Below are 8968 nucleotides of genomic sequence, written 5' to 3'. Positions count from 1 at the left end.
TGTCCTGGAACCTGCTCTGTAGGTCATGATGGCCCCAAACTCACAGAGATCCACCTGCCTCTTCTTCCCAAGTGCTGGGATTAAAGGCGTGTACTACCACTGCCTGGCTACTTCTCAATTTTTATAGTGATTATTGATCATTATGTAAAATAACTATGCCCAAATTAGTGTCTTGAACACACATGCATGCATGACCTCAGCATCTCAGTGAACCAGGAATTTAGGCATAGCCTTGTTGATTTTTTTTTCTCTACGTCTCACTAGGCTATAAATTCAGAAAATGGCCTCATGTGTAGGCCCACCAGGGAACAAACACACTTTGTCAGCCTTCCACATTCCTATCTTAGCAGGTCTTCTGCTAGCAGTACACAATCTCCAGTTTCCCATATTCTGTTGTCTTGGAGCCTCCAACAATTCTCTGCTACCTTGAAAACTAATTCTCTCACTATATTCAAGAGGAGGCTTAGAAAACTTCGTAGTTTAACAACTAATGCTCCTCTGAAGGACCGAGCGGTATTGATTACAACTGTTAATGTGCTCTGCACTATCTCCTTTAATCGATATTCTTAATGAATCTAGTCTTTTCTTTTAATTTTAAACTTTATTATGAAAACTTGCTTGAGGGTTGATACAGATTTCCATTGTCAAGTGTATAATTTCTGGAAGAAATACATCATTAAACTGTAGGTTTTTATTCATTTTCAGGGACAAGAATGGCTTATAGAAAAATAAGCACTATGCATACTATTTTGCATAAAGGAAGCACAAGGATTTCTCAAGAATGCATTCTAGTTAAGCTTTACATATGCTGCTTCTAAGGCAGGGAAGACAGTGTCCATCTCACTGGGTTAGTGGCCTTGTCATTTGTTATATTATTGGAAGCAAAAGAATTAGTAGGGAATGAGCTCGTTATATGCAATATAAAGTTTAATAGGTCATACATAATGTAGCTAAAAAGTTAACATGATATCCTTGCTGAAGCCTGTCATTGGCAAAAGTGAGTCATTAGTAAAGACCATTTTCACCAGAATAAAGAAATGTGAGAATATAATGCATGAGAACAATCTGTGGTGGTGCACATATATGAAGACGTCACTAAGCTACTCTTTATTGTGAATGATAACCTAAAAAACTTTATCAAACAATAATTTTATACATTTCTAATGTAATAGTATTATGAATGATGTTACAAAAATGCACAAATAAATACAATAAGTACAATATCCATTAGCATGTAGAAATAAGTTAGTATTATACATTAGCTAGTTCAAGTCTCATGCTTGCTTCTTTTCACATTAAAATCTAATAAGTGAAATGCATTTATCTAGAGGACACTTTATGACACCTCTATCATCTCACCTCATACCTAGACTTTCCATTGTTCTTCCAATGTCTAGCCGGTGAGCACTGCTGACCTCTTCAGCAATACACTTTCTGCATTCTACCAGATACAGCCAGAGTCCCACATCCAGTGTACAACTCTAGCCTGGTCTCTGCCTTCACTGCAGAGGAGCTATAGGCTTAGGCCACTATCCTGCCTTCATATCTCCCAAACCATAGTATTCTCCCATGTCATATAAAATCTTTCCACTCAGACCTATCTACCTGCACACTTCCATCTTTGAACAGGAAGTATATCTTCTATACAGTTTCAGTTCCTTATGTCCAGCTGACTCCATTCCAACAAGCCATTTCCAACATCTAGACCATGCGACCTCATCTTCTCTTCTCCTTCTCCATCTGTAACAAAATTACAACTAACAAATGAGGTCTACGTGCCTAGATCTCATTGAAAGAATGCCAACAATATGGAAGATCCAGCCAGTGCCTTCTCTTCTGCACCTCACAGTCCAATAGAAATGCTCGCCAAAGAAAATTCTCTCAATGAACTCTAGGACACAGAAACTAAGAGAACAATCATAAACTTCCTCAAAGAATTCAAGGAGTTTAAGGAACACACAAAGAAACAACTCCTGGTATTCTGTATCCCCTCTGACTCCTACAATCTTACCAGGAGAACATGGCCCACAAATCAACTAATCAGGGCTCATGGAAAGTGAAGTAGAAAGCATGGGGATTGCATGGGTCTGCACCAGGTCCTCTGCTTATATGCTGTGGCTGTTAGCTTAGTGTTTTTGTGGACCTCCTAGCAGTGGGTGCAGGTGTATCTCTGACTCCTTTGCCTGCTCTTGGGACTCTTTTACTCTTATTGAGTTGCCTTGTGCAGCCTTGATATTGAGTGCCTTTGCCTTGTCTTATTGTATCTTGTTTTTCCACGTTTGGAGAAGGTAAAACCAGTTATTTCTTTGTTGATTGTGTAGCATTTTGGTTGGTCTTGTTTTTCAGAATAACTGTCATTATGATAGACACAGTTCTATTTATAGGAAAACCAGCATTTTAATTTTAGTGTGAAGATTAAAACACATGTTCATATATTTTTAAAACATTTCTGTACTATATATGATATTTGTTATTAAATAATAATACTAAGGAAATTGCTGTAGAGACCTAATTTTTCTGAATTTTTATGAAAGTACTTAACTTCATCATAGAGAATTCCATCATTTAGACAGATGTTCATTTATTTGTTTGTTTTTTAACAGGGTCTCATGTAGGGTCCTGTCTTTGCTATTTTGTCTTGAACTACTGATCTTTGTTCCTCCACTGCCTGAGTGCTGAAATTATAGATCTCAGAATGAGAAACATATCTCATTTGGCAGTTGATATAGGAATTGTATCAGATGTAGAGTTGTTGATGTTACTCAGTATTTTCTAAATAACAGAGAGCTTGGTTGTGCCAAAACCAAGGTAGATAATAACTTTGGAATGATTCCCAAAGTCGGCCTTTAGCCTCTACCACACACACACACACACACAGAGAGAGAGAGAGAGAGAGAGAGACTAACATACTTATCTATAAACATACACACTCACACACACACACACACACACACATAAACACAAAAATACTCAACAACAAAATACAAAAGAAAATACAAAATCAACATATGTACCTCTTATGTACTACCACTGTCAATTGAATTCAACCTTCCCACAAATTCACAAGCATATATGTGCCCATACACATGTACATTTGTAGAGGCACACAACCCATACAACCTGAGAACTAATGCTCACAGCACAAAAATACACAATAATGATGAACAGAAATTTAAAAATCCGAGTGAAAATCGTGTTTGGCATGAAGCAATTCTCTCTTATCTATGGCAACAAGAAGAAGTGAACTGAAATGAGCATTCAACCTGTACTGAATAAGTAGGAATTTAGTTTAGTTTTACGGCTTAAATCGCCATGACTAAAAGTCAGTAATTGCAATTTGTTAAAAAAAAAATAGACAATATCAGTTTTCACTTTGGGATTGTATGTGTCTTTATAAAAATCTGAATCATTTAGAAATAATGTTGAAAAGGAGGGGATGTCTATAAAATTGGGGGTGTATGGGAATCCTACTTCTCCATGCACAAGTTTATTTTTACACAGTTAAACAGAAAATAATCTGTGAATAATCTGTGTACAGTGTGGACACATCTTGACTGAACACCAATCCATTTTAGCCCATACTCTCTCAATGTAACCCCAACACAACTTGATCATAGGTGTACTGTGCTTGTGTCTATCTTTCTTTTCCATATTTCTTTAATCCTGATGATCTGATGGATCAAATTTAATGGAATAGGAACTGGTAAAAGCTAATGCTGCATGAAAAACAGGGAACTTAGGATACAGACTGCAGCAGGGCCTTTTGTTCCTCTCTTCTCTCATGGTGGCTCTGGGTGAGACCCTGGTGCATGTCACAATCATTTTCATGCAGGCTTGGCTGGGAAGGTTGCTTTTCCTTTCTGTGTGGCCAAAAACTGGATATGTTTAATACAATAGCCCCTCAGAAGTAGTGATATCATTGAGGGTCATTGGCATAAATAGAGACAAAAACTTTACAGACTGGCTGTCCAATACCCTGGACTTTGGAGGCCAGAGACAACTTATTACCATAAAGGCCAAAAACAAACAAACAAACCAAAAAAAACCCTACAAAAGCAAAAAAGAAAAAAAAACCCTTGATTCTCAGACACTTGTCATTGTTTACCTACACTGACCAAGGTTATGTCCTTGAGAAACAGCCTTTTGTCCAAAATGACTGCTATTACTATGACTATACGTGTGGAAAACCAGAACCCATGCTTGTTCTAATCATCTATTAGGGAACTTTTCAAGGCAGACAAGAGAAAAATGGCACTATTTATGACATCATGCCCAGGAGCCCTTCTTCCACATTTGAACATCTAGTTTACAAGGTGGTCATTGAGAACACACTCACTCTCATTGAGTTGTAGATTAACAGAAGATGAAATAGAATGGCAAATGAAACTTCAAGAAAGGGAAACATGAAAGTGAGGCAAAGCAGTTAGGAGAACTGGTGGGTTCATAAAAGGACTATTGAATATTCTGTGGTATTAGATAATTAACAATTTGTTTATATATGAAGTATTACAGCCTGTCAGCATCAAGTATTTCAAATTATCAATGGAATGAGTGGCTATTATGTTCAAAGAGGAGACAAATTAATCACATGTCTACTTAGCAAAATATCATCAGTGAATTCTCTAGGACCTGTGATCTTCCACACATGGACTTATGTCCAGGCCTCAAATCTAATCACAGGGCAATTACTTCTTCCATAACAGTCATGTCATTATTGTACTACTGGATATATAGTTTTTGATAAGTGGGAATTGTGGCATGAGGGCTCAACAGCTGGGTAAAACCGCCAGTGTCATTTTCTTCCCATTACCCTGAACAGCATCTTCAGTTCCTAGAAAAGCTTGCCGGCAAGGAGGAAGCTTCCAGCTCAGATGCAGCGTGGTCACTCTATGTTCTTTAATCACAGTACACATTATGATCAGCAATAGGGTCTTACCATCTAATTATGAAAGTCATGGAGTAATACCATTTTAGCAGCCAGTAGTGTATGGATGGTGGAAAACTCTAGGGTTTCCGAGACAGACAACTCACAAGCAAGCCTAGCATTTGGATTATTTTTTGATAAACTATTCTTTCAGGGCATCATTATGCATACATGTTGGCTACCTGTGTTCAAAGTGGTTCAAATTTTATTTATATTTTTAATTAGCTTACAATGTAATAAGTGCCTATGTGGAGTTTTCATATACTAACTTTATTTAAACTTACTTCTCTCCCCATTTATGCCCATCCTTTATTTAGTTCCTTCTGTATCCATACATACTTGTACTTCCATATTACCTGTATTCTACTATAACACACACCCCCAAAAAGACTTTTCTGTGTACTTACTCACGTCCTTTTTGGCTTCCTGAAGTCTATTTGTAGCCTAAAATAAACACACAAGTTTCAAAATAAGAATGTATGATCCACATAGAGTGGGAACATGTTCTCTTTCAGGGCCTAAGCTACCTTATTCAGTATGATACTGTTTAGTTCTACCCTGCAAATTTTATTTTTTAAGGTGAAAAAAATTTCAGTTTGTAGATATGCCGTATTTTCATCATCCATTCACGAATTAGCGGGCAACTTAATTTATTCCATTTTGTAGCTGCTGTGAATAGAGCGGCAGTAAACATGAATGTCTAAGTGTCTCAGGAGTAGTCCTTAGGGTATATGCTAAGAAGTGTTAGAGATGGGGAATGTAGTCGTTCTTTTCTTTTTAGCTTTAGGAGAAACTCCACACTGTTTTCCATAGGGGATCCACTAAATACAATACAACAGACAAATAGTTATTTGTCTCCTAACAACCTCACTTGCATTTGTTGTAAGTTGTGTCCATGATGATAACCCCTCTGACTAGGGTGTGATATAATCTCATAGTAGTTTTAGTTTGCGTTTTCTGATGGCCGAGATGTTTTGACACTTTCATAAAGATGTATTTATGTTTTTGTGTGAACAAATGCACATACATCCTGCAACACACTAAGTGTAAGTTTCCAGAGTTGCTTCTCTCTTTCCACCAGGATCTATCCTGTTCATGTCCTTTTTCACTCGAAACTAGCTGGTCTACAAGTTTTCAAGCAATTTTCCTGTTTCCAGCTCCAACCACCCATTAGGAGTTCTATAATTACAGAATCTGCTATAAATACAGAAGTAGTATATGCTTCCTATACCTATTCTAGTGCTTGAAGTCAGGCCATCAGACATGCATGGAAAGAATGTTTCAATGATTCATCTCAGCTGCCTTCATTTAAAAAATTGGAGAAGATATTAGAAGATGGAAAGATCTCCCATGCTCATGGCTCAGTAAGATTAACATAGTAAAAGTGGCAATCTTACCAAAAGCAATCTACATAGTCAATGCAATCCCTATCAAAATTCCAACACAATTGTTTACAGACCTGGAAAGAACAATACTCATCTCCATAAGGAAAAACAAGAAAACCAAGGATAGCTAAAATTATCCTGTGCAATAAAAGAACTGATGAGGTATCACCATCCCTGATCTCAAGCTCTACTACATTGTTATAGTAATAAAAACAGCATAGCTTTTCCTCAGCTGCCGCCAAGGTGCTCGGTTCTTCCGAGGAAGCTAAGGCCGCGTTGGGGTGAGGCCCTCACTTCATCCGGCGACTAGCACCGTGCCGGCAGTCCGCAACATGGCCTCCGTCTCCGAGCTCGCCTGCATCTACTCCGCCCTCATCCTGCACGACGACGAGGTGACGGTCACGGAGGACAAGATCAGCGCCCTCATTAAAGCAGCTGGTGTCAATGTTGAACCTTTCTGGCCTGGCCTGGCTTGTTTGCAAAGGCCCTGGCCAGTGTCAACATTGGGAGCCTCATCTGCAACATAGGGGCTGGTGGGCCTGCTCCAGCAGCTGGAGCTGTGCCAGCAGGCGGTCCTGCCCCCTCTACTGCTGCTGCTCCAGCTGAGGAGAAGAAAGTGGAAGCAAAGAAGGAAGAATCTGAGGAGTCTGATGACGACATGGGCTTTGGTCTTTTTGACTAAACCTCTTTTGTTAACATGTCCAATAAAAAGATGAACCTGTAAAAAAAAAAAAAAAAAGCATAGTATTGGCATACAAATAGGCAGGTAGATCAATGGAATTAAATCAAAGACCCAGACATAAGTCCACATACCTATGGTCACTTGATTTCTTTTACAAAGAAGCCAAAACTATACAATGGTGAAAAGAAAGCATCTTCAACAAATGGTGCTGGCATAACTGGAGGTCAACATGTAGAAGATTTCAAATAAATTCATATCTATCACCCTGCACAAAACTCAAGTCCAAGTGGATCAATGACCTCAACATAAATCCTGTTACACTAAACCTGAGAGAGGAGAAAGTAGGAAGTTATTGGTGAAATTATTCAGGCCACTCCACGTAGTTAAAAGGGAGGTTTATTTTGTGGGATAACTTAAAAATGAAGGGATAGGCTACAGGGTCTGGGGAAGATGTAGCGCAGTCTAGCAGTGTTCTCTGGAGAACTCTGCCTGGTCTACCTCCAGCATCCAGGGTCCGGGAACCAAGAGAGGACAGTACATCCGGATCTCAGGTCTTCAGGGCCCTCTCTTGGCCCTGCCTTGTAGGCATGATAGTTACCGAAGCCTCAATGGGGGTTGGAACTTCCAGACCAAAGCTGGAATGGCTACCCACTACAGGAAGTAGCCTTGAACACATTGGCACAGGAGATAACTTCCTGAATGGAACACCAGTAGCATAGACACTAAGATTCACAATTAATAAATGGAATCTCATAAAACTAAAAAGATTCTATAAGGCAAGGGACACTGTCAATAGGACAAAGTGGTAGTCCACACAATGGGAAAAAAAAAATATCTTCACCAGCCCCTCATCGAATAGAGGCTGATCTCTAAAGTATATAAAGAACTCAAGAAACTAGATATCAAAAAAACCCAAATAATCCAGTTAAAAAATTGGGTACTGACCTAAACAGAGAATTCTCAACAGAAGAATCTCAAATGTCAAAGAAACACTTAAACATCCTTAGCCATCAGGGAAATGCAAATAAAAATGACTCTGAGATTCCAGCTTACACCTGTCAGAATGACTAAGACCAAAAACACAAGTGACAGCTTATGCTGGAGAGGATGTGGAGCAAGGGGAACACTCCTCCACTACTGGGGGGAGTGGAAACTTGTACAGTCACTTTGGAAATCAATATGGTGGTTTCTCATAAAATGAAGACTCAATCTACCTCAAGACCCAGCGATATCATTCTTGGGTATATACCCAAAGGATACTCAGTCACACCAAAGGCCACTTGCTCAATTATGTTCATAACAGCTTTGTTTCTAATAGTCAGAACCTGGAAACAACCTGCATACCCTTCAACCATAGAATGGATAAAGAAAATGTGGTACATTTACACAGTGAAGTATTACTCAGCTGTTAAAAAAATACTATCAGGAAATTTGAAGGCAAATGGAAATGCCTTTTTATATTCCTTTACCCCCCCCCCAAAAAAAGTCTATATCTGAAAGTAAAGTGTATTTGTGGAGTCAGCAATTATGTAGATCCTGTTGTTGTTGTTTTTTTTTCTACTCAATCTATTAGTCTGTGTCTTTTGATTAGATTTGAGACCATTAATACTCTGAGTTCATTTTGAAAGGTGTGTGCTAACTCAGGTCATTTCAATGATTCATAGTGTTTGGTGTTGTCGAACTATTGTAGTAGTGTATGTTCATCATTTTCCTCGGTCTACAGAATCTCTCACAGGATTAAGAGCTGGTGCAGAAGGAAAACACAACTCTTTTATCCTGACTTTTACTTCTCCATTAATTATGACAGAAAGTTTGCCAAAGTATAGCAAGTTGGGTTGGCAACTGGCAGTTTAGAATTTGAGCCACATCTCTCCATGACCTTCTGGCTAACAGATGAGGCAATATCATTTAGAACTTACTAGCCTACACTTTTCTGTGACTTGGTGTTTCACTCTCATAGTCCTCCATACCTTCTTT

The 8968-nt window shown here is 38.7% G+C and overlaps 1 pseudogene; it reads left to right on the top strand.

Moving 5' to 3' along the window:
• Positions 1-6537: 6537 nt before the first annotated feature.
• On the top strand, positions 6538-7048 carry LOC131894534 (large ribosomal subunit protein P1-like; annotated as a pseudogene).
• The last annotated feature ends 1920 nt before the right edge of the window (positions 7049-8968 follow it).

This window comes from Peromyscus eremicus, chromosome 17, assembly GCF_949786415.1.
Source record: "Peromyscus eremicus chromosome 17, PerEre_H2_v1, whole genome shotgun sequence".
Lineage (NCBI taxonomy): Eukaryota > Metazoa > Chordata > Mammalia > Rodentia > Cricetidae > Peromyscus > Peromyscus eremicus.
This window is presented reverse-complemented; position numbering and strand designations above follow the sequence as displayed.